The sequence below is a fragment of the Marmota marmota genome, unplaced genomic scaffold (assembly GCF_001458135.2).
Source record: "Marmota marmota marmota unplaced genomic scaffold, marMar, whole genome shotgun sequence".
NCBI lineage: Eukaryota > Metazoa > Chordata > Mammalia > Rodentia > Sciuridae > Marmota > Marmota marmota.
Window position 1 is genome coordinate 5,295,948 of NW_026000243.1, and position 26,884 is coordinate 5,322,831.

A 26,884-nucleotide genomic window follows, 5' to 3' on the forward strand; every position below is an offset into this window, starting at 1 on the left:
CTAGCAACTCATAGCTTCTCTTACCATAAGGATAATCTGACCTTCAAAGTCAAAGTATTTCAAAATGACATCTTATCAAGCAACTTTTTGTAAAATCTTCAAGGCAGAAAAGAAACAAACCACCTTCAAAATAGCTTCCCACTGTTCTTAGGATATAAGCTGAGTTTGCAATGTCCCTGTAGACTCTACCTTAGATCTCAGCTTCATTCAGGTAGATCTCTTTGCCCTCACACCAGCCAGATAAGATGTTTTGTTTTTTGGATGCAGTATCAGGAGCATTTGCACATGAGGCATTTACACAGAGGCTCTTTTTTCCAAACCCCGCCCCCCACTTCCACGCCAGCTCAGGGGACTCAGACATTCCAGCTCAGGGTACTCTAACACCAGTCTGGTTTGTCATATAAATTCTACATAAATTTGTGGGAGTGATCTTCATTTGTAATTACAATATGTCTCATTTAACCATGGAGATGCATTCTGAGAAAAACATTAAGTATTTTGTTGTTTTGAAAACATTGTACAGTGTACTAGCAAACCAAGATGGATATTATGTCACTTGGTGACATAATCTTATGGGCTCACCATTGTATATGGGTGTATGTAGTCTGTCCTTGTCCAAAAGATCATTATTCAGCTCAGCTTTGTATCCTTGCAAATGATTAATACTTACCCTCTGTGGTACAAACCCCAGGAGCACAGAGATTGGTTTATTTTTACTCAATGCTGTATCCACAATGTTTAGACCATCGTCAGCCTGTGTATCTTTAAAAATCAGATGAATTTATACATTTCATCAATTTCTTTACTTAAAATAAAAAGCAAAGTTACCCCATGCCATGGCGTTCATGGAATACTGCCAGCACAGGTCTTTAACCTTTGCAGTCCAAAGGCAATTTGCAAAAATGTCTAATACTTGCATTTCTTTCTCAACATTCTCTGTTTTTCTTTACTGCTCTAATTTTTGTTTAGCGCTTATCACAATTTAACATAGGTTCTATTAACTTGTTTGCATAATTTATCATTTGTAGCCTATAGCAGAATGTTAGCTTTACAAGGGAAGAAGGATAGACTCTTTTGTTCAAAATTAGGTTCTCTTTAACTAGAACAAAATTTAGAACATATTCAGGATTCAGTTAATAACCTGTTACCAAATACTTTGCTCAACTTGGCACTACCAGACCCATCAATATCTTCTCAACAAAATCACACATGTTGCAAGAGAAAGAGAAAGAGAAAGACTTTCCCGATGTGACGGATTTTCTAGACCAGCAGTAGCAACTGGCCTACATGTGGCTATTGAGTACTGAAATGTGACCATTTCAAATTGAGATGTACTATATGTATAAAATACACTCTGGATATCAAAGAATCAGTATGAAAAAATAATGTTAAATAAAATATGAAAAGTTTATATTGATTTCATATGGAAATAATAATATGTTGGATATATTGAATCAAATACAATATACTATTAAAATAAATGTTACCTATTTCTTTTTACTTTTTTTAAATAAGACTACTAGAAAATTCAAAAATACATATGTAGCTTGAAATGTATGTCTACTGGAAAGAACTTTTTCTGAAATATAATTTTCCAGTGCTTGAAAATTATTTTTTGAGGAAGTGTTGGATTACAAATCAAAACAAAAGAGTTCTTTCTTTTATTCTTATTTGAAGGAGTTCATATTACTTACATAGAAGGAAAGAAGATCTGAGAAAATAAATTCCAGGGGATCTTGTGAAAAGAAGGGAGATCAGTAAAGTAGAGGCAGGGTACCAAAGAAGAGGCAGGAGAGGAAGGGAGGGGGAAGAACTGGAAAATGAAATTGACCAAATCTTGCTATGTGCATGTATGAATGTGTCACAATGCATTCAATTTTATATATAACTATAATGCACCACATTTTTAAGAATAAGTAAAGGGAAAGAAGACCAATAGTGTAGAGGAAGGAGATCAGAGAAAGGGAGGAAAGGAGAGTAAGACAAATATGAATATGTCAAAATGAACCTTGCTATTATGTATAACTATGATGCACTGATTAAAACACTTAAAATATTTTTTAAAAAGAAATTCATGACCAATGTGATTCTACAACTTGTACAATCATAAAAATGAGAAATTATGCTTAATTTATGTATGATATATCAAAGTGCATATTTGTATTATATTGTCATGTATGCCTAATTAGAAAAAAATTAAATCATTTAAAAAAATAAATTCTCTTGTACATGAAGTTTCAACCTCCCTCTTTTCCATACATGAAACAAACTTTGATGGGACAAGAGTGAACTAGTTGTCCTAAGCTCATGGGACAGTAAAAAGATTATTTACTTGTCTATAAGCTGGCATGTAATTGTTATTTTTTTTCTCAATTTTGAACTCACAAATGAGACTGGCCTGGTTTGTATTCAAATTTATGTTACTATTGTTATGTGTCAAAGTTTCATTCCTCCTGAAATAGTACATGTGACTTCATTAGGAGTGCTAGCTTCATTTTACATTCTAGACTAAACAGCATTATTTTCTGATGGGCCACTCATTTTATAAAAGTGACTTAAATCAAACAAATCCTTCTTAATTTTAAGAAGCAAATAGACCACAATACAATAATACTGGGTGACTTTAACACACCACTCTCACTACTGGATAGGTCCTCCAAACACAAATTAAATAAAGAAGCTAAAGAACTAAAAAATAAAATCAATTAATAGACATATATACAATATTTCATCTCTCAATAATCAAATACACTTCCTTCTCAGTAATACATGGATCCTTCTCTAAAATAGACCATATCTTAGGCCACAAAGCATCTCTTAGCATATACACACACACAAAAAGACAGATAATACTTTGCATCTTATGCAATAATAATGGAATGAAATTAGAAATCAATGATAAAATAAAACTAGAAGCTATTCTGACACCTGCAGACTAAATAATATGATGTTGAATGACCAATGAATAGCAGAAGAAATCAGAGATGAAATATAAAAAAAACTTAAGAGGGAAATAAGAATAGCTACACAACATATCAAAATCTTGGGGATATTATTAAAGGCAGGGTTAAAAGGATAGTTCATTGCATTGAGCTCATTCATTAAAAGATTGTAAAGTCAACAAATAAATAACCTAACATTACATCTTAAAAATCCCTAGAAAAAGAAGAACAAATTAACAGCAAAAGCAGTAGAAGACAGGAAATAATTAAAATCAGAGCTGAAACCAAAAAAATTGAAACAAAAGAAACAATCGAAAAAAATTTTTAAAAAGAAAAAGTTGGTTCTTTGAAAAAAATAAATAACATTGTTTAACACTTAGCCAAGCTAATGAAAAGAAAGAGAGATAAAACTCAAATTACTAAAATTTGTAATGAGAAAATGGAAATATCACAACAGACACTATTGATACTTAGATGATAATCTGAACCTATTTTGAAAATTTATACTCTAATAAAATAGAAAGTCCTGAAGACATTGACAAATTTCTAGAAACACATGACCTAGTCAAATTGAAGTAGGAGGACAGAAAATTTAAACATATCAATTTCAGGCAATGAAATTGAAGATGCCATCAAAAACCTACCAATCAAGAAAAGCCCAGGACTAGAGAGATTCTCAGCTGAATTCTGCCAGAACTTCAAAGAAGAACTAACACCAATCCTCCTCAAATTATTCCATGAAATAGAAAAGGAGGCAACCATTACAAACCCATTCTATGAAGCTAGTATCACCCTGACACTAAAACCAGACAAAGACATATCAAAAGACGAAAATTTCAGATCAATATCCAAAACTTAAAATCAGCATAGTATAGTGATATGGCCACACCAATGTTCCTAACAGCTCAATTCACAGTAGCTAAGCTAGGGAACCAACCTAGGTGCCCTTCAATAGAGGAATAGATAAAGAAAATGTGGTATATATACACAATGGAATACTACTCAGCCATAAGAATAGTAAAATTATGGCATTTGCCAGTAAATGGATGGAAGTGGAGGCTATCATGCTAAGTGAAATAAACCAATCCCCCCCAAAAAAAACAATGGCTGAATGTTCTCTCTGATATATGGATGCTGACTCATAATAGGCTGGGGGTAGAAAGGCATGGAGGTTCACTGGATTGAACAGGAGTAATAGGGGGAAGGAAGAGCAGATGAGAATGTGAAAGCCAGTAAAATTGATCAGGCATAACTTTTCTAGATTCATATATGAATGCATGATCAGTGTAACTCCACATCATGTACAACCACAAGAATGGGAAGTTATACTCCATGTATGTGTGATATGTCAAAATACAGTCTACTGTTTATATAACTAAAAAGAAAAAAATCTAAAAAGTGACTTAAATCAAAGAAGGAAATATCTGACTAAACTTTATCAGTAAACACAACATAAATGAACATCCATAGGATTAGTATAGATTATATATTAGATAATATATGCAACATGCTTGAACAAATTTTTTTGAACTGGTTGGTGGATTTTAAGATGATAATATGTTGATAGTAGAGGATAGGAAAGGCAGCAGAATACAACAGACACTAGTATGGCAGTATGTAAAAACGTGGATGTGTAACCGATGTGATTCTACAATCTGTATATGGGGTAAAAATGGGAGTTCATAACCCACTTGAATCAAATGTATGAAATATGATATGTCAAGAGCTTTGTAATGTTTTTAACAACTAATAATAAATTAAAAAAAGAAAAAAGATGATAATATGGTGAACCTACCTTTGAGGAATTTGTAGTTTAGAGAAGAAGATGACACATAAGCAGTTAATTTCAACATGATGTGGTAAATTCTAACTCTGATAAAGAGAAACACTGAGCAATGGGTATACCAAAAAAGATACAGACCCAGACCCAATTGGTTAGTGTGTGGAGTGTGTGTATGTGTGTGTGTGGGGGGGGGTGTATTGGGGTGGTGTGATGGGAGAGATAATCCAGGAGGAACTACTGCTTATCTCTAATTAAGGATCAATGCTTCTGATTACTCAATAGTTAAATGTTCCTTGGTTGTCACCATCTTATGACAGATATACCAGATTAGTTTGAAAGTGATCACTTCCCCCTTATCAGGACTTTCACTATAACTGCCTCCAGTCTGCTTGTCTAATAGGGAGTAATGACTTCATGGAGATAAGAGAGTTGTGATGAAGATTTTCTGCATTACTTTTCTTTCGAACTCTCTGGAAGAAGAAAAAGAAGAAGAAGGAGAAGGAGGGGGAGGAGGGGGAGGAGGAGGAGGAGGAGGAGGAAGAGGAGACAGTCCTCCTCTTAAACAAATTTTTTTGAACTGGTTGGTGGATTTTAAGATGATAATATGCTGAACCTATCTTTGAGGAATTTGTAGTTTAGAGAAGAACTCTATAGCCATGGTCTGACTCTACCACTCATCCTTGCTTGGTCTTGCTCAAGCCCCTGTCTGAGCATCCTAGCAAATCCAAGATGGCCTCTAAAGAAAGGCTTGATCTTGCCTGTGGGATTCCGTTGAAACTCATCTTTAGAGGGAATGGAAGGAAGGAAGTCCTTTTATTTATGTGATACAAGAGCCAGCCTTCTCAACTCCGTGACAAAACATCTAAACTTGGTCATATGTACGTCTGATGTTAAAAACACATGGAAACTCCTTCAATCAAGAAGGAGCTTCTGCATCCTGCTACAGATTTGAAATGTAGGTTAGGGAATTGCACCCTCTATCCAGATCTTAGACAAACGACTTGACGCTCAAGGAAAACTAGATCTTAGGGGTTTTCATCAAACAAGATGATCAGGAAACAGCAGCCCTTCCCCACAGGCACAGTTTTTAAATTAAGTTTGCAGGCTATGTCCTTGGCTGGCTTGTACACAACACTTGATATGGTAAAAACAGATTAAAAATTATTTTACAACTAAACCATTAATAGGGAGACAATCCATCATGGGTTTCATGCACTCCTCGTATTATATAACCAATCCCCAAATTCATTTATAACTTAGATTACAAGAAAGGTAGGCTTTTACCTAATGAAAAACGTATAATGCATTGTATTTCATTAGTCACCTTGCCTGCCAGTAAGCCCAGGCAGTCCTAACATTCAAACACCCCCGAACCACATCAGCCTAGGTCTATCTCCCAAAGGGCTCTTCACAGATTTCTACTACATGATGCTTTCCAAAAAAATCCATTTAATGGCCACAGATGTTAAAAAATAGATTTACAATTCCATTAGCATATTAACAATTCTAAGAGATCCAACAGTAAATGTTTAAATTTATTCTATTCAAAGCTTCTAAACATACGTGACCACAGAATTCTGCCTTTGCATAATACCTATTATCCCAGAGCACGCAAATAAGGAAGGGCTGACCTAGGTCATTGACTGACATATTTCTCTTCCCCTTCTTGAGGTTTTCCTTGTTTTTCCTATTTCTTTTCCTTTTTGGTGTTGCTGGGATGGAACTCAGGGCCTCCTCACACCAGCCAGCTGTTTTTCCTATTTCTATGTCTACCTTTGATGTGTATAATCACGTCTGTGTGTATGCATATGTATGTACCTGGAGAAAGCGGGGAAAAGGTACAAGTTCTGCTCTATTTCTGTTCTCCTAGTCTTATAGCTATCTTTTATTGATGTATTATGACATGTGCATGTTTGTTAAAAAGAACTGGCCTGCCCAGCTGTTGATCCCCTCCGTTCCTGGCAGGACTGTACATGAGCAAGTGCCTTCTAGGGAAAACCCAAAGCCCTTTAGGAAGTGGTCTGTGATGATATGCTGCAGTAGCTGCTGAGTTTCCTTCTGAGTCAGGGCTGCCACAAGGGGGTCCCCAGGAATTGACACCTCTCCGAATAGATGTAACAACCTTAGTGCTGAGGTCATGACCACTTCTTTCTTAGCTAAGGACCCTCTAGGGCTTTTCCCAAGTCACTGAGATTAAAAGAATCCAAACCAGATTTCAGCCCAGGTCCTCCCCTCTGTCTGAAATCCCCCTTGCTTCCTTGCTTTAACACCTCCTTGGAGTAGCTTGAGTTTCTGCTTTTGGTTTCACATCCTTCCACAGTGAAAGGCACATCCCAGGCTGCATCCAGAGTACTGTCATAAAGATGTCCCCACGGGCTCATTTCAAATTTGCTCCCCAATCTTTCTCACGGAAGACTGAGTTGAAAGGGTACCTGAAGAATACTATATGCCTGGAGCAGCAGTAATGAGACTGTTTCACATATTAGATGCCTTTAGCTCTTCCTCCCTGCGCTGTCATCAGAGGCTTGGTTCTGTGGGGCTATGTTGGACTCGTTTCTACGGAAAATACCCCCACACTGTTTTATGAGAATCTAATGCTGCTATAAAAGAATCCCAGAACTCTTATGATTTAGTCAAATCCATGTCCATTTCATGTAAAAATAATTCTCAAGTTAAAATAACCATCGCTCCAAGATTTGTTTACATGTACATCTGTCCGATTCTTTTACCAGACTGCATGAGTCTTAAGTTGGAGTCTACTGACCAACTTCTCTATCTCAGATGCTTAGCAGAGGCAAAAAGTTGCCCTGCAGCTGCCTCCTAGCTGCCAAATAGAGTGCAGGCCTTATGGAGAACATGTTCTATTCTTAATAAATGAGCATGGAATATATGAAGAAATAAAACTAGCAGTAGTTACTTGGGAAATTAAACTGGTTTTTCTTCCTTCCTTCTTTCCCTCCCTCCCTCCCTCCCTCCCTTCCTCTCTTTCTTCCTTCCTTCCTCCCTTCCTTCCTTCCTTCCTTCCTATGTGGGAAAGCAAAAACCAAAACATTGAAGAACTGGATTACCCCCCTGTCAAATCAAGGTATGCTTCTTCAAACGAAACATGCATCCCACCCACCATCCAAAGTTCATCTCTTCTGGTCTGTGCTCAATGGCAGTAGGAGATAGATTTCGCCAGAATAACTCGACCCTGTGTTCTTCCAGTGCCAGAAAAACAAGAAATAAAGAAAACCTCCAGTCCATGTTCGTTTCCAAGCTTTTCTCTGCTGATGAGTCTGCTTCTGAGATTTCAGAAACACTGGGTGGTTTCTCCCTCATCAGCAGCTATCTGGAGAGTTCTTACCAGAATAACTTTATATCCTAGAGCTGCTTATCTCTAGAACATTATAGATAGTTCTCAAGCCATCCGTGCTATCCAGCTTTCCTCTTCAAAAGACTGGCAATACTTCAATCCATGAAAGCAGTGAATCACCACCATCCTCCAAGGACACTGCTCCAGGTTCAGTGTACAAACCTTCAGTTAGGGGAGGCTTTCCTTCAATACCCAGCACTGCTTACTTCACGAAATATGACATTTTTAAAAAGCTAAACACCAAAAAAAACCAAATAGCCCAATCAATAAGTTGGCCAAGGAATTGAACAGACACCTCTCAGAAAATTATATACAAGCAACAAATATATTAAAAAATGTTCAACATCTCTAGCAATTAGAGAAATGCAAGATTTCATCTGTCTCCAGTCAGAATGGCAGCTATTAAGAACACAAACAACAATAAGTGTTGGCAAGAACGTGGGGGAAAAGGAACACTCATACATTGCTGTTGGGACTGCAAATTGGTGCAGCCAATATGGAAAGCAGTAGGGAGATTCCTTGGAAAACTGGGAATGGAACCACCATTTGATCCAGCTATGCCACTCCACGGACTATAGCCAAAGGACTTAAAAACAGCATACCGCAGTGATACAGCCACATCAATGTGTATAGAAGCACAATTCACAATAGCTAAACTGTAGAACCAACCTATATGCCCTTCAGTAGATGAATGAATAAAGAAAATGTGGTATATATACATGATGCAATATTACTCAGCAATAAAAGAGAATAAAATCATGGCATTTGCAGATGAAGTTGGAGAATATAATGCTAAGTAAAGTTAGCCAATCCCAAAAAACCAAATGCCAAATGTTTTCTCTGATATAAGGAGTTTGATTCATAGTGGGGTTGGAAGGGGGAGCATGGGAAAATTAGACAAACTGTAGATAGGGCAAAGGGGTGGGAGAGGAAGGGAATGAGCATTAGGGTAGAAAAGATGGTGGAATGAATAGACATCATTACCTTAAATACATGTATGAAGATACAAGTGGTGTGAATATATTTTATATACAACCAGAGACATGAAAAATTGTGCTCTGTATGTGTAATATGAATTGTAATGCCTTCTGCTATCATATAACAAATTATAATAAATAAATAAATAGTAAAATTTCCACAAAAAAAAGTTAGAAGAAACAATTTTGAAAATTTTCACCAGGGGCTGGGGATGTGGCTCAAGCGGTAGCGCGCTCGCCTGGCATGCATGCGTCCTGGGTTCGATCCTCAGCACCACATACAAACAAAGATGTTGTATCGCTGAAAACTAAAAAAATAAATAAATAAATATTAAAAATTCTCTCTTTAAAAAAAAAAGAAAATTTTCACCAAAACCAAAGGATAAATTAGTGATGAAATAAACATATTTAACCTGGTTTAAGCATTATGCAATGTATACATGTATCAAAACATTAAATCTTAACCCATTAAAATGTATAATTTTATATTTTTTGTATACCAAATAAGTTTAATTTAAAAAAAAAATTAAAGTCATTTTAAGACACTTCTTCCTCAAACCTTGATCCACAAACCAGAATTTTCTAGAGTACTTATTACAATAAGATTGTGCTTTAATGGAAAAATTGGTAAAATCTGAACAAATTTGTAGCGTATGAATAGTGATGTATTATGCTTATGTAGAAATTTAAGATTAAGCTTCTGTGTATATACCCAAAGGTATTGAAAGCAGGGATTGTACACTCATGTTCACAATAGCCAAAAGGTGGAAATAATACAAACGTCCATCAACACATAAATGAATAAACAAACTGTGACTTCTACATGCAATGGAATATCATTCAGTCTATAAAAGGAACAGCATTCTGATACATGCTAAAATTATGCCAAGTTAAATAAGCTAGATACAAAAAGACAAATATTGCATTCCTCTCATAGGAGGTACCAAGACTACTAGAATCTACAAACACAGAAAACATAAAGGTAATTGCCAGGGACTGAGAGGGGAGAAATAGGGCAGTTCGTGTTTAATGGGTACAGAATTTCAGTGCAGAAATATGAAAATTTTTGGAGATGGAGGATGATGATGTTTGTACAACCATATGAATATATTAATGCCTTGGAACTGTACACTTTAAAATTATTAAAATAGTAAACTTCATTATGTATATTTTATGAAATCAAGGGAAATAGGATAAAGATGAAGTAGTATACTCAATTCTCAATCTGTCTTTGCAATGTTTTCATAAATCTAAAATTATTCCCTAAAAAAGTTTATTTAAAATAACACACAAATGAGACTGGGTTAGGTCCATAGTCTGTAATTCCAGCTACTCAGGAGGTAAGGCAAGATCACAAATTCAAGGCCAGCGGGGACAACTTAAAAAGACCCTACTCAAAATAAAATATATAAAAGGAATATGGCTCAGTAGTTGTATATTTGAGGCCCTGGGTTTAATTCCTAGTATCAGGGGAAAAAAAGCCAAAACACACACACATGTGCACACGCACGTGCATAGACACACACACGCACATACTGGTCTGGACAAACACCACCAATAACAACATATTAAGGAAAACATACTCCTGGCTAAACTGTGTAAGAATCTCTGGAGCTGGGAGGGAAGCAAGATACCACCTTTTTAAGAAATCCTAAAATTTAAGAACCACTATTTTCTTAAGACATTTCTAATAGTTATTTTTCAAATTATCATCTTTCTTTCACCTCTTTTAATCTGTGATGGGATAAAAGCTACCCGAGAATTCCTGGGTCACCAATTTCTCGGTGGATGCTGTTTTACCACAGTGCTCCCAGTAGGCTTCTGACCTCAACAGGGGCCACCGGCACGAATGGTGTTGCCAGGTGCCCACCCTCTTCCAGGGACCCTCTCTCCACTGCCACTACTTTCCCTCCACTTCCTCTTCTCCACCCTGTAAAAAGACTCCAACCCTGAGAAATCTAGTAACCATGGACTGACTGGGTCATGACTAAGCTTATTCCTCTCCCCCTGTCCTGGGTCACTTTCAGTGACCTCTTCAGCAAGGGTCAGAGACAGATTTGTAACTGAATACAAGAACAACAAGCGGGGAAAGGTGATAAGAGCTTCAAATTATAAAGCCTTCTGGTCCCAATGCTACACTCAATAAAAAGACAGAAACAGGCTGTGCTAATGGTCAGGAGCTTGTTGGGCTGAGAGCTTGGAGGCCAGAGAGTGAGTTCTGTTTTCTCCACCAGAGCCACAGCTCTTCATTTCTCTATGCTTCTGTATACCATTTGTGAAATGGCAGAATTGGAAGAGAAAGCCTCTGCAGGTGCCCTGAGCCTTGAAATTCTGTGACTAAATAAAGCAAAACCACCCTGACTTAAAATGGCCACTATCCTCAGAAGTGAAGTGACACACATTAGCTCAAAATTTTGGAATAAAGGGTCTGGCACCAGAATGACTCAAATGATGCTTCTGAAAACAGAAAGATTACCTTTTCCAACTCCTCTAAAAGGGAGGAGTATTGAAAGAAAAGAGGCACTAGGGGATCTGAGAGATGGTCACAAGTGTCTCTGATGTGTGTATAGATGGTTTCTCTCCTTTGCATTTTGTGTATTGAAGAAAAGGAAACTGTGGTAAGAAGAAGCTAGGTGTTCAGAGAAGATGGGGGAGGGCTTGATTAGGCCCCCAGCTCTCTTCTCATTCTTCTCTTGACTAGTAACTTCTAACTGCTTGTCTAAACAAAAATTCCCGAAGAGAACCTCATGAGCTTTTCAACTGGTCGGTTATCTGGAACTTCTGAGATCCTGAAGTTTGAAGGCAGCATGCTTGCTGATGAGGGTTGGAAATGTGAGTGCTTAGTGATGTTTGGGAACTACTAGTCCAACGGTACCCCAAAGCCACTCTGCAGAGCATCAACTTAGTATCTTTAACCCAATCAAGGAAAAGGGAAACAGGCCAAGTGAGAGTTGCCTGCCCCAAAGAAGGCCAAGGAGAGTAGGAGGGAAAAAAGAAAAACAGTGCAAACAACTCAGGGTAAGGGTGCTTCCTTGCTAGAACAGCCTTGACAAAATAAGTTCAACAATATCTAGGCATCAGTTTCCTTAATTATCCCCAAATGACCTTTGCTAGGTTTGGGGGTATCCAAACCTCAAAAGTAATACAATGAACCCATCAGAATTTTGCCATTCAGCAGGAGGAACGGCAAGGAATCTTATAAGATTTCATTACTGTTGTCCCTGGGGCTATTGTGATGGTTGTAGATTTCTTTGGAACTTGAAGGATTGGCAGGGAGTGTTTTCACAGTTACTGACAGGGTAATCCCAGGAGTGCCCTATTTCTCTGACTATGAGGACCAGAGGAAAAAAGAAAAATTAAAAAATTTAAAGTACATACTGAGCCAACCATATGTGGCTAGAGAGAGAGGTCACAGCTGCAGGGAGGTGGGTGGCGTGACTGATGGGTACAAGACACAATGGCTACAGCTCAAGCAGCTTCTGAGAAAAAAGGGCCCAATACATTGGCTGCAAACCCGGACAACCAGGGACCCTGGATGGGCTGTGAGCTCTCATGAGGCTGAGTTAGAACCTCCGCTACCTGCTTTGCATTTTAGATAGGAGGAGGGAGTGTGGCTAAGACAGTCATACCTGGCGGAGTCTATGCCAGCTCCCCTCCTTTTCACCTAGTGCCCTTGGGCAAATTACTCCCAGCTTTAAATCCCCTTCCCATGAAACAAAAGTAGCAAAACATCATGAAAAGTGAAGCAACCTGAAAAACTGCACATATTAAACAATAGCATGTCTCTATTTTTTTTTTCCCTCTGCTTCTTGCCCCTTGATGCTTTTTGCTCTCAAGATCTTACTGTAAAGAACTAAAATGAACAGCTGCCTGTCGTAAATAGCTTTCTTTTATAGAGTTATGGGGAAAAATAATATCCTTGCTGTGACACCTTTCTTTTCTTTTTTTAAATTTTTTTTTAATAATTGTGTTATTGACTCATGAATCCAGTCAATTTTCTTCTTGACTCTTTTGTAAACAAATCAAAAAAGAAAAGAAAGAAAAACCCTTACCTCCTACCACCCTCAGTTCAACTGAACAAATGCTCCTGAACCACTCACTGTATTGGACCAGCACAAAATCTCACAGCATCTCCTACATAAAAATAATTTGCACGAATTCCTCTTGTCAGGGGTTTTCAGACTCCTATCTTTGGGTGTTGTACTATTAGGCAATATCAGTTGAGTTTACTGAGTATGACTTTTGTAATAAAGATTAGACCCAGATAATCCTTGCTCACAACACGATTACTAACTAATCCTATCCCAATCAAGGGTTGCTTTTCTCTTTTGAGTTGCAAGTAATTATTCTATGATTAAAAAAAAATAGAAAGCCTATCAGAAATTTTACCACATGCATTGCCCTCCAAACTTAGCTGTGGGTAAGGGGGCTTCCTTTTGCTAGAACAGCCTTCACAGAATAAGTTCAACATGTCCTCCAGGCTTTGGTTTGGAAGCTGACATCTGCATGACTCTCCTCAAGAGTGTTATAAGCAAAACCAGGTCCATTTTCAGAGTACAGAGACAATTAGAGGGAATATGTGTTAAGGCCTTGACACAGAACCTGGCTCAATGTACATGCACACACCATGTGCAATTCTTCTTACAGTTATGTAGTGGGGGGAAAATAGCAAATGATGAAAATGAAAAATTTTAGTGACAAGATAAAGGAAAACCAAGTCCTTGGAAAGGAGATCTTTCTACACCCATTTCTGTACCTAAAATGTAATTGTAGACCCCTCTGGAAGTTCAGCCAGGTCTCTCTGCCACCGAGGCCAGCCCTCCTGGAAAGCAGGGCACTGGAGAGGGGTGCAATGGCAGCTTCAGCGCCTGCACAATGGGAGTGTGGCAGTGGGAGGCCTTGGCTTCACCTCACCTCACCTCACCTCTGCGCAGAGCACACCCCATATGTCAGACCGCTTGCAGGCTTGCTATTTGATCTTATCTGCCTGTCAGGGAGGTGAAGTGTATGCGTCAAGGAGTTCGTGCCTGTTCATCATTGTGGTTGTCCCCAAGTGGAACCAGCAAGGTAACACTTGAAGCCATTTTTGCAGAGAATTGCACAAACAGCAGTCGCTGGTAGCAGTGGTTCCAGTGCAGTTCGAGAAAACACCCACAGAATGGTAAAAGCTGCTACAGAGACACCACAAAACAGAGCAACAGGCACGCGCGTGCACACACATATACACACACAGAGCCGTTTTAACCCAAAGCCCCCATGGGCTGGAGGAAATGCTCATGTGCCAACGGGGAAGAAAAAGGAGAGAGATTATCTGTTGCATGGCATAAACATTGGGGGATGGAGGTGATGCTGCAGATGGATGGATGCTCTAGTGCTTTCTTTGAGAAGGGCTGTTCTGAGAAAGAAAAAACAAAACAAAAAGAAACAAATAGTTCTCAGAGCTTGAAACTGAGAGTTTCTAACTTGGGGAATTGAAAACAAATTCTTTCTCAATAAGAAAGTAGATGGAGCAAAGGATACCCAAACTAGGGCCTTTGGGAGGCCGTAGAATTTTTCAATCTGCCTAGCAGTGGAGACAACAGGAACTGACAATCAGTGATAACTGTTGCAGTTATTCTCCTATAAAACAAGGTTTCTTTGTTTCTCAAAGTAGAATGACAAGTCCTGGCTTGATTAAGTGTTCAGAATTTATATTTATGACACAGTTACCACCATGCATTCGTCAATCTGGCAAACAGGACACAGGAAGGAATGAGATGAATTTCATCTCCTCCATTAATTAGTTTATTACCTAATGAAGGAACAGATATTAATGAAATAAATAGCTTAAAATCATGATTAGTGTTTTGAAGAGAGAATGGGTAGTGTTATGAGAGAAACTATTTTACTTAGAAGTTTGAGTCTATTCAATATACAGTTTAAAATTAGTTACTTGCAAAATCACAGGGATATATACAAATGACTGAACTATGATCCTTACTTTCTAGAAGCACAAGACCTTTTAAAGGAATTCAGCCCTGTTGAATACACTTATAAAAATATTTGGAAATAGAAGAGAGAGATTTATCACTAAGGTATTTTAAAAGATACTTTTTTTTCTGGAAAAGGATGTGAACAGGCTTTGTGCTATATACTTACTTCTTTCCATTTTCCAGATCCATGAGATCCCTTACAATTAAGCTAACAGTCACAAAAGACATCATATGCCTTGTGGAAACTATCCAGTGATCAGCTGTCTTGGAGCAGTGTGCCTCAAACTTTAACATGTATAGAAATCACTTGAGGATTTTGCTACAAATATAGATTCTGATTGATTCAGGAGGTCTGAAATGGGCCCTAAGACTTGGCCTTTTTTTTTTTTTTTTTTTTTTTGGTAACATTTTTAGTTAATGATGCTGGTGATCTGTGGAGCACAGTGTGAGTATTAAGGCCTTGAGGAAGGAATCAAATTGTGCAACGTAATGTTTGTGTTGTTCTTTCATTCAACACAAACTTATTGAGTATCAAATATGATTTTGGCTTGCCTACAGCCTTAATAGTTCCTTCCCCTAAAAATATTATCAATGCAAAGCTGTTTGGAATCCAGGTAGTCATTTTATATTAGAATAAATGCTTACAGATTCTGTGGGAGAAAGGAATCAACCAAGATGGCAATGGTAGCATCAAGAGTCGTGAACCCCACATTGACTTTGGTGAATGGTTTCACTGTGGTAGATGACATAAATTTGTATTGACATAAATATTTATGGCAGAAGTGTTCTGGAGCATTCAACTCAAGAGTTCTCAAATATTCCTGGGCAAACAGAGGCCATTCTTAGAGAGCACAGAGCACCATTTGCCTTTCTCCCTAAGTGTAGCGCCTGTTCCCTGAATGTCCTTCTGCAGGCAGCCTGAGAGCCTATGGGCATGGGGCTAGCTCTCCCCACCATAACATTCATCACCAAAATGAAAGCTGACACCAGGATTGTCATTTTAGTGAAAAGATGATAAAACTCATTTAACCTTTCCACTCAATAGGCTGATAATTCCCTCTGCTCCTGATGAACAGTGGAGAGCTTTGCCAGAAGGGTGGATTCGAGTTACATGGGGCATGCGAAAATAAGGGGTGGTCTTTCCTTTTCACATTAGGAGCTCATTGCTGCCCAATCATTTTCAACCTTCACACAAATGGAATTTCCAAACTCAAGTTTGAAGACAGCACCTTGATTTCCTTCACATTCACAGCTTGAGGAGCTTCAAAGGCCCAGTTGAAGGATGAGAGGAGATAATATTCTGGGCACAAACGAAGCTCTGTCTCTACTGCCATTCAGACTGTCAGGGACATAATTGATGTGTCTCTCAGGGCAGCAATAGCTTTGCACCACCAACACCTTTTTGTCCTGTTGGGAATTAACCCTGTCACTTTGTCTAATTCTCTAGAAGTAAGAAGCATTCACTGCCAAAGAGTTGTCACTGCATGTGATAGCAACTGTAATATTTAATATTCCCTAAATGAAGGACAATCCTGAGAATCCAGGAAAGGCTAGCACAAGAAGAAAAAAGGAGCCATTGTTCTTCGTGCTAACTTTCCAAGGGAGATATCTGAACTAACTGATTCAAATCCAAATCTTTGTAACAGGGAGAACCAGACAGATCTGAGAAACTGAGTAGGATGCTTCTGGAAGTAAAGTTGTTTTTTCATGATGCAAATCTTTTGTGAACATTTTCCAACAAGAAAGTATTATTACAAACCATTTTCATTGTTTCAGGGGAAAATACTCCCCAAACCAGCGAAGTCAGGTAAAAGAAGATATAGAAGATATAAAATGCAAAAACAGAGTGGGATACAGTAGAAAAAGCCTTGGGTAAGGAAAAATTGTGCCCCAACCCTAGTTTTATCCTCAGCAAACTGTGAACATTTGAACTGGACCTAATTGGCTTACAATTTCCTCATTTTTTAATTAAAAGAAGTAGATCCTTGGTAACACTAATATTTTATGACTTTATGTGATTAAAACCTTCTCATCTTATGAGGAAATTGTGTTTCCCAGTCCTTTGTCTAGCAAGTAAGTGATTGCTGGTCTGATACTAACCCATTCGATAGGAGATATGTTAGGGATGCAATATAAACTTTATTTCCAGTTCCCGCAAAATAGTTCTGTCACTGTTTCACAAATATGGAGTTCATCTTATGCAACCCAAAAGGCAGGTCTAGAGATCTCTGCATGTGTCTACAGAGGGCATACTCAATCTGTTATAAGAAAACAAAAACAACAAGATTACCAAGGTGGAAATAACATTGCATTCTCCCATTAGTTTTACTCTGAGTCAACTGGATACTTGGGGAAAAGCAGTTTGAGCAATACCTCATAATTACACTGTGTACCATTTTGGTTTCTGAGTTTAATAGATTAGTTGTTCCACTTTTATCTATCTGTCTCGTTTAACTCTCATAATAATACTGTGATGGAAGTTATTTAGTCCAAGTTGTAGTTAAAGAAACTGATAGGCAGGGTCAAATCACTTCCCAAATATACTTTTTTTGTATATAGCAGAGACAGAATTTAAACTTAGATCTGATTATTGCTATTGAAACTTTGAGATCTGTCCAAGCTTACTTAGGTGCACAAATGCACTGATAATACCCAAGTTAGTATATGGGTTTAAGTCACATAATGCAAACAAAATATCAGACTCAGAACCTGGAGCAGGGAAGGTAAACTTTCCTCCTCAAACAGGAGTTCATTTTAGCTCTGTACCATGGGGCTGAGAGAGGAACACTCTGACTCCAGAACTAGAAAGGAGAAAAGAACATTGATGAAGCCCTGAGATGAACTCTTATAAGACCTTTCTCCAAGTAAGTTATCACTCCCAAATTCCTGTTATTAGCTCTGAAAGACTTTATGCTTAGAAGGCAGATATGGACCTGAGGGCGGGCCAGTCCCTATTGTCACTCTGTAGCCTGTCTTGATCAGCATGCCAATTCTTGTGCCTCCATGAGCACCCTTTTTGGAATCTTGACAGGAAATACACCCCCTACCCCTCCCCCCCACACACACACATGCTGACCTCATTACTTCTTGAGGAGTCATGGGTGATGAAGATGTTTCCTGTCACTTTGTTCATGACAGAGAGTGGCTTAAGCCTCATTTCATTATCAGAGGAGCAGCCGACAATTGGACCCCTGCCCCTCAGAGTGAACAAATACCCAGGTCTAAGCCCTTTGGCATCTCCCTGTCTTAGTTGCAAGCAAGCAAACCTATCACCTTCCTGTTTTATCTACACATGGTGTTTGTTTCCTTTGACGTGGATTCTTACACTTGGGGTGGGAGGGATTTCTCGAAAAACGATATTGTTGTAGTCTACTGATTCCCTGCCCCCACCCCACCCCTTTCTCTTTCCTTTTCAAGGCTCCAGGAATTGCTAAATGGCATATCCTGAACAGCCAGCACTCTCCAGCTAAAAATACCAGAGGGTGTGCTTATCTACAAGGAGGCTTCCTCTCCAGGGGCTTTACAGACGTTATCTCATTTATCCTTAAAAACACCCTGCGAGGTAGGATGTGGTCAAAGAACCCTGTCCCAGAGAGGTAAGGAAGGCTTCAGGAGGAAAGGTCAGCAGCCAGGGTTCTATTCTGAGGTCCAGCAGGCAAGCCTAGGTCTCAGCTTAAGATTCCATTCTCCGCATTTCCACCTTGGAATGGTGGGAGTCCATATAAAGCAATTGCGCCTGGCACAGAGAAAAAAAATAGCCAGATTTAAGTGGATTCTGAACCCCTAGGCTACTTCTTCGGGTGGCTTCACTTCCATTTTTTTCTTTAAAAACTGGAGATTTCCTCCAACCCTTAGTCAACTTGTTACATAGCTTTACACATCCTCCTCTACTGACTTCATCTACCACAGTGGTTGTAACTCTCACCTATATAAACTGATGGTAGCTAGTAGTTTTCCATCTGTCTCACCATAAGTGAGTGTACAATGACTGCTTTCTAGAAGTTATACATGAATTTGTTACACACACATCAAAAATGTGTTCCCGACATATCCTCCTATATTGGACCTCAAACCTGGGACACATGGCAAGTTGCATCCCCTCTTGTTATCACATACAAATGAAGACTGAGTTAAATAGCTCCCAGGTGTCCCTCCAGATTCACTTCCTCTCCTCCCATGTGCATGCCCAAGGAGATTAGCTTGTAAGTATTAACCGACAGAGCTCCATGGCCCTCTGGTTGCCAGCTGGTGTGCACTGTCAGGAGATTGGGAGGAGGCAGAAGAGTGAGAGTGCTGCCTCCCTGTGGGTTCCTCATGGACCAGCTGCATCCTGGACAAAGGTCTAGTCCATCAGGTGTCTTTTTCCACATAGGTCATTTCCTGGGTTCTAGTAACCATTCATTCCCGCTGGCCATCAGTCTGAAGGTGGTAAAGGCTTCTGTCTCCTAATACTGCCAGCTGGGAGCACTACTTAACCCACATGGTTCCTTTTTTCTTTCTTTCTTTCTTTCTGTTGTTGTTGTATCAGGGATGGAATTCAGGGCCACTTAACCACATCCCCATCCCTTTTTAGTTTTTATTTTGAGGCAGGACCTCACTAAGGCTTTGAATTTGCCATTCTGTAGCCTCAGCCTCTCTGGAACTGCTGGAACCACACTATATCCCTTAAACCCAAACCATACACTTTTAAAATAGTCCCTATATTAGAGTTATTACAGCACCCAGCTACAGTGAGGTCCCATCTCTTCCCTGATGGTACCCAAACTAATAAACTCATCAATTTCTGGGTTTTTTTTCCCATTCAATTCAGACAGTGTTACATTTTAAGCCCTCAACATATCTGACCTTGATTGCTAAGTTAGTGCCAAATCTCTCATCATGTAGTCTCCTAGCTATTTTTCAGATTTTCAAAGTGTCGTCTTTAAAAAAATACCTGTGTAATTACATCAGTCCTGTATAATTCTATCAAAGGTCTTGGTAACCTTCAGCATATCATTTACTTACTTGTCTTTCTGGAGTAAGTATTTTATCTCTGATTCCAGGATATCCTCAATCAGTATTTATTGCATGGATGGGTATTGAACAGGACTTCTGATCTTAAGGCAAATATAGCAGCTATTTTTCTTTCACTGTACTATTTTCCACTAAGGTGAAATTTGTTGTCGTCCTAAACAGTCCTCTTTCCCTAGATATGCAAATACAAAACCCTCATTATGACGTAATTCCTGTCTCATTGTGCAGAATGGTCATTACCAGTGAGGGGTTATGTTATGATGAAAAAGGAAAAACTCTAAGCTAGACTTTCTGGATTTGATTTCTAATTTCCCTACTAGTCCTGTGACCTTGCTTGACATTCTAAACCTCAGTCTACTAATCTACAAAATGAGTGTAGTAATCTCATCAAACTCACAGATTTATTGCAAGGATTACAGGAGTTCACAAATATAAAACACCTAAAACAGTGTCCAGTATTTGGTGGACACACAATAAAGTTAGCCCTTATTTCTTGACCCATCCCAGTATCACAACCATTATCCTTACAGTGTTTGTTTATAGATCATTTAGTTCACCCTTTCTTGAAAACATCTGTACCTGAAAACATTCTAATATCAAAAAATATTACATTGCCTAGAGTTTGTAACCTGAGCATATCACTAAAAGTTGTCACATGAACTTCCCATAATATCTGCTGAAGGCATTATTACAAGAACATTCTCTGTATTTTCTTCTTTTCCTTAAATGGCTTATCAGAAGCCTCGGGTAGGGGAAAATGAGGAATATGCTCATACACACGCACACATACACACATATACATACATACACACACACATATATATATATACATATATGTAAACTGTATTCATATATTTGTGACTCCCTCATGATCTTTTCCAAAACTGAAGGATTTCCTTCTACACGACTTTATTCCTCTCTCTCTCCTTCTTTCTTTTTTGAAGAGACTCACTCCTGTGCCTTCATTCCTTCCAAAGTTTGGTAGAGGAATCTAAATTTGGAATTTCAAAACTAAACATACAAAAGCAAAGTTAAAATAGTTTTGTAAATGATTGCAACATAGAGATTTATGATTTGAATATTGTAAAAAGCAGAAAAAGTATCAAGAAACAAAATAGAAAATTACCAATCCAAAATCCTGAAATCACACACTAATTTTTTACAGCATTGTTTCAGTCTTTTTTACATTTATATATATTTTTCCATGTGTGTCCTGCGTTTTTTCAATTTTATCAAATAATTGCCACTGATTCAAATTATACACAAAAGTATTTTTAATAATGTCACTAATTTAATTAATTTTGTCAGTGCCATCATAATATTCTATCATTTGTTTGTACCAGTAATTTAACTAAACATCCCCTATTATCAGAAAAAAGTATTTCCTACTTTTAAAATTATTTCTATAGATCTCTGATAAACTCCTTTGGTTATAAGTTTTTGTCCACATTTTCATTAAAGATTTTCAATATAAAATTCTAAGGCTAAAAAATGTAAGTATGTTAAAGCCTTAATATACTTTAATATGAAATTCTTGCTAGAAAGGATGTGGCTGTTGATATTTTCACCAGCCGTATATCAAGTTTACCATTAGAGTATCATTAGCAAGATTGAAGTTTATATTTTGATTAGTCTTTTCTCACTGAAATTCAAAAATCAGTGTCTAATAAGTGTCTGTCTCAAACAAAAAGCATTAAAATACATCTATATATTGCTTAAGCAAGAAGATATATTCTGGAAAATGTATTGTTAAGTGATTTGGTCATTGTGCAAAACTTGTAGATTATACTTGCACAAACCTAGAAGGTACAGCTTTCTATGCAGCTAGGCCAAGTGGTTTATATGTGTATGACAATCTATTGCTGCTAGGGCCATGAGAAACAAAATAATATCGGATTAAATCGTGCACAAGAGAAAATTATGCTATCGAGAGATGCCATAAACACAATACACATGAGGTTGCCGCGAGCATATAAGGGCATATTATTTTACAGTAAATGTTTATTTTATATAAGTAAAATAATGACAAAAGTATAGTATAGGAAACATATAGGCCAGTAACAGTCTTTATTTTCATTATCAAGTACTAAGTGCGACACACTGTTGTATACTTGTATAGATCAGAAGAAGTACAGGAGGTTTGCTTACTCCAATGTCACCACAAACATGTGAGTCATGCATTGCATAGTGGTGCCACCATACTATGACACCATTAGGTGACAAGAATTATTCAGCTTCTTTATAATCTTATGGGACCACCATTGTTTAAGTTCCTAAATTATTATTAAGCAGAACAAGGCTATAAAGTAGTTTAACCTCCATTTAAAGTTTATACATTCCATTTTACTCAAAGAGGCCCTGATTTAAGCCACACGTTGCCTTTTTATATTTGCCATGGGTTATGTAAGGAATGGCTCATCTGCCATCAGAGATACAGCAAGCCCAACCACCTTCTTAGAGGGCACCCCAAAGACATGGCCATAATAAAGCATCCCCAGACCTGGAGAGCTGAGCTTAGGCCCCCACCTGTGTCCCCAGGTCCCAGCTCCTAGCTGGCTCCTTGCAGAGACTGACTGTAGAAGTGTACAGAGTGCATGCTTTCCCCCAATCACTCCCTCTATATTTACCAAAGGCCCATTACAGGGGCTATCAATAAAGATTAAATGGATGAGTATTTAGTAAGCATAGAGTGTAATCTTAGGGTAAATATAGCTGTTTCCTTTCACAATATTATTTTCCATTAAAATAAAATTTTTTGACCTAATCAAGGAGTCCTCCTTCCATGGCTAGAGGAATTGAACACCCAGGTACAAGGCAAAGCCTTTCTAATTGTATAGAATTGTTACCAAAACTATGCAGAGTACTAGGGAATTCCAGGAGAGATACAGGGCCTATCTTGGGAAAGTGTACCTTCTAGAGAAAGGGATAACTATTAAGTAATTGGTTACTTAATCAAATATTTATGACAAAGTGCTCTAAAACAGAATAACTGATAAACAGAATTCAATCTGGTAAATTCACTTTTTTTTTTTTTCCTTTGGTACCAGGGATTGAATTCATCGGTGCTTAACCACTGAGCCATATCCCCCAGACTCTTTTTATATTTTAGAGACAGGGTCTTGCTGAGTTGCTTAGGGCCTTGGTAAGTTGCTGAGGCTGGATTTGAACTTGAAATCCTCCTGCCTCAGCCTCCTGAGGCACTGGGATTATAGGCGTGTTCCACTATACCAAGCTAGTTCACAATTTCTACTTGAGATGTATTCATATGTCACACATATCTTTGCACATGGAAACCACCCTGTTCCTTTATAAACACCTGGTACAATTAAAATGGCATTTGATGGTAGCTACTCTCCTTTATCTTTCTTTGATTTTCATGCAATCAAACATGCTAAGAACAAATGGAACATGTGCTATATGTCAAGGTTAAAGGTGAACCTCCAGTGCTTAACAGATTATGGCTGTGCAGAGATGAAAAGAAAAATTAAGATTATTTAAAAACTTCTTGTTGCCATAAGTTTAGCATTTCCCAGGTTTCCTCAATGACAGACCTCAGGTTGTAAGGGGGAATTAAACCTAAAGAATTTAAGTTGTCTATGCCATTCCCAGCTAATCAGGGAAAGAACTAAGAAACATTCCACAAAAAAGAAAATTCTAGATCCTTTAGGCACCTTTTTTAAATAGCCCATCACTCACCAGCTTGACCAGTAAGGAATAATTCATGCTGGATAAATGATTAAGATTCCCACTTTGGTTTATGGTCTTTTCCACAGCTCTTCAAATGTTGATCTCATTTGCAAGTTTATAATCTGGTCATAAAGATGCATTTCCCCACAGGGCAAATGAAGGGTGATATCCTTATCTATTCATCCCCAGCCACACACCAAATGGATCTAGGAAGATTAAATCAAAGCTCAGCTCTGGAAGCACTGTCTGATGCTCTGCAGACCCTGCACTCTTGCTCACCAGGATGCTCAAGCTTCTTCTGGGGTCTATTTGCTTTCAAAGGTGAACAGAGACAAAAAAAAAAAATAGAATCCAACAGCTCACTTTCATCATGGTAGGAATGGTAGCCTTTCAACACTCAACTAACTTCCGGTAAATGGAGCAAAATGGTGATCTTCCACACGTAGAGGCCAGGGAGAGGTTCCTGAAGGAACAATGGGACTCACAGTGGACTATTTCCAGGCCCCACTGCCCTCTGTTGTGGCTACTGAGTCACCTGGAAATGTGTATTGTTTAATTTGCAACCCCCAGGCCACTGTCTGTAACTCCCACCCCCACCCCACAACACACACACACACACACACACACTGCCTGTGTAGTTATTGTCATTGATGGACTCATCCTGGCCTTCTCCACCTCCCACACCCACTCCCTGCCATCATCATTTCCCCTATTGTTTGCAGGGCTTGGCCCTGACCCCTGTGTATTTATAAAGGCCACTTCCCGCTGCATCATTGTGTGCTCTGTGGCCGTCAGCTCCCCATGTTTCCTGACAATGGGGTGGGGGGGCTTGTTAACAACCCAAGTCCAGCTCCCAACTTCCTCCATGTCCTGTTTACTACACTCTGCAAGCATCTCTCTGGCCACTCCTCAAGCCGAGTCTACCGGCTTTGATTTATCCCAGCATGTTCTATGTTAAGAGAAATGTAGTTCAGCAGTTTGTCTACAATAAAACAGCCCAAAGAACTAAGGGCTTCCATGTGATAAACTGTAACCCCCAAAGTGTTTCAATTTCTAGATTAAACAATTGGGGTTCTGAGGCAAAGACAATGATATTGGGCTCAGACACACAGTCTCTGTTTCTGTGTTTCTCAATATGTGGAATTGCTAATAATTGCAGTTTCCATTTTACCCATTGGTTCCCTAGAATTTGGTGCCTAAGGGTATGTACTGACAGTTCTATAAAATCTTCAGACAAAAACCTCTCCCCTTGTGGGCAAGAATCAGAGAAGGAAAATATATCCTTTAGAGAAATGTGGACTTTTTGTGTTTCCTAAGATTTCTTTTCTGCTTTTTTTTTTTTTCTTCACTCCTGCCTTGATTTATCCCAGCATGTCCTGGGATATTTCTCCATAGAAATATCATCTCCTATTGCAGAATAATGCATTAAAATATATACGTGGATGAATGGAAACAGCAGTAGTTCGGTGAATCTATGACTAGGAACTTTCAACTTTGTAGTTCTTTCTTTTCAAACCTAATTTTTATAAGGATCTCCTTCCACTGACCACACATAAGATGGGAGAACAAAGGCTCAGAGTGATTAAAAAACTTGCTCAAGTTCACAAGACAGTTGCAAACCTCAGAGTTTAGAGTTTGGGTCATCTGTCTGCCTTGAAGTCGTCTAAACCTTTTCTTCCCTCAGTGCTTAGTTTGCCGTATCTCTGCATCTCCTCTTTTACTAGTCATTTACTCTCCCAGGAACACGATGGATATGTCTACAGAAACCATGAACCCCATTTGGAAGGATTAATTGTTAAGGCCTCAGGAGTCACAGTTGCTAGGGAAGCTTCAAGGGCACCAGGATGAGCTTCCAGCTAAATCAGGCACTAGTCCAGGCTGTTTGTGACATTTGATCTGTCTCACTATGAAGCCTGTCAGGAACTGAGCTTTGGGTTGCCCTGTGTTGTTTGTTATTGCAGACAGAGCTCTGCCTTGAATGGGAAACACAGCAAAAGGTGACTGCAGACACCAACATATCAGCCCCTGCTGCCCTCATGCTTTGATTATTTGGTTTGGCAAAGCCATGATCTATTCCTAGCGTTCAGTTACCAATAGTCAGGCCCTTTTCTCCCTGGGGTCCATCTGTCCACTCTCTGTCTCTGATCACAGTGCATCCACGGCTCTTTGGGCACACAAACTGAGTATGGATTTGTGTTTGGTCTGAGCTGTATAATCCTCCCTGTGCAACAGTCTGCACCCCTGCCCTCTCATCCAGCAAGCATCCTGTTTCATTCCTGGCCCAACTGCTGCTCTAGACTGTGGAGCTCCCAGCAGGCAGTAGGCCAGTCTCAGGACCAGTGACAGAGTGAATAATGCACAGGCCAGCCAGCAGGTCAGAGGGCAGCTGCTCCTGGGATTGCATCTCCTTAAACCATGAGGCCCAGTAACTGTGATCACCCAGTGGAATTCATTCCCAGAGCTGATGGGCAAGATAAAGCACATTAGCAAAATGTGCCCTCTTTGATTTTATGCCACAGGGGGCATGGGCTGGCCTAGAGGACATGAACCAACAACTGACCCTCTCCAAAGGCTATCACTACTATGTGATCATCCTTATCAGCACCATGGTCATCATGTAACTCTAGAATGTCACAATCTAGAAGGAGCCAGATGACCTCTCCTTTTATAAATGAACAGACAGAGCCTCAGAGGGCTCAAGGGGCTTCTTGCAACATGCACCCAACCCTCCTGTACCCCCAGTGGTACCTTTATTCTATTTTGCCACCATGGCTAGGATAGATCTCCCTGGGATAGAAAGGGGACATAGGAATTATGAGTTACAGAGATGGAGATCTTCCTGTTACCCTGATTAGCATCAAAAGAATGAAATGCCAGAAATGAGTCCCCCACTCCAGCAGACACATCCTTACTTGCAGGTGGAAGGAGAGAGAGTAGATTCCAATCACCAGCCCTGGAGAACAGTGTCTTACTCAATTTCTCTAGCCTACTCCATATAAAGCTAAAGTCACAGAGCCACAGAAATGAATACTTAAAAGAAAAAAAGAGCATGCAAAAAAGACAGCATAAACATGCACAGACTCTGTAGTCAAGCAATACCACTCCACTCAAACTCAGTAGGCACCGTTCCAGACGTATAAAATCATTCATTCAAT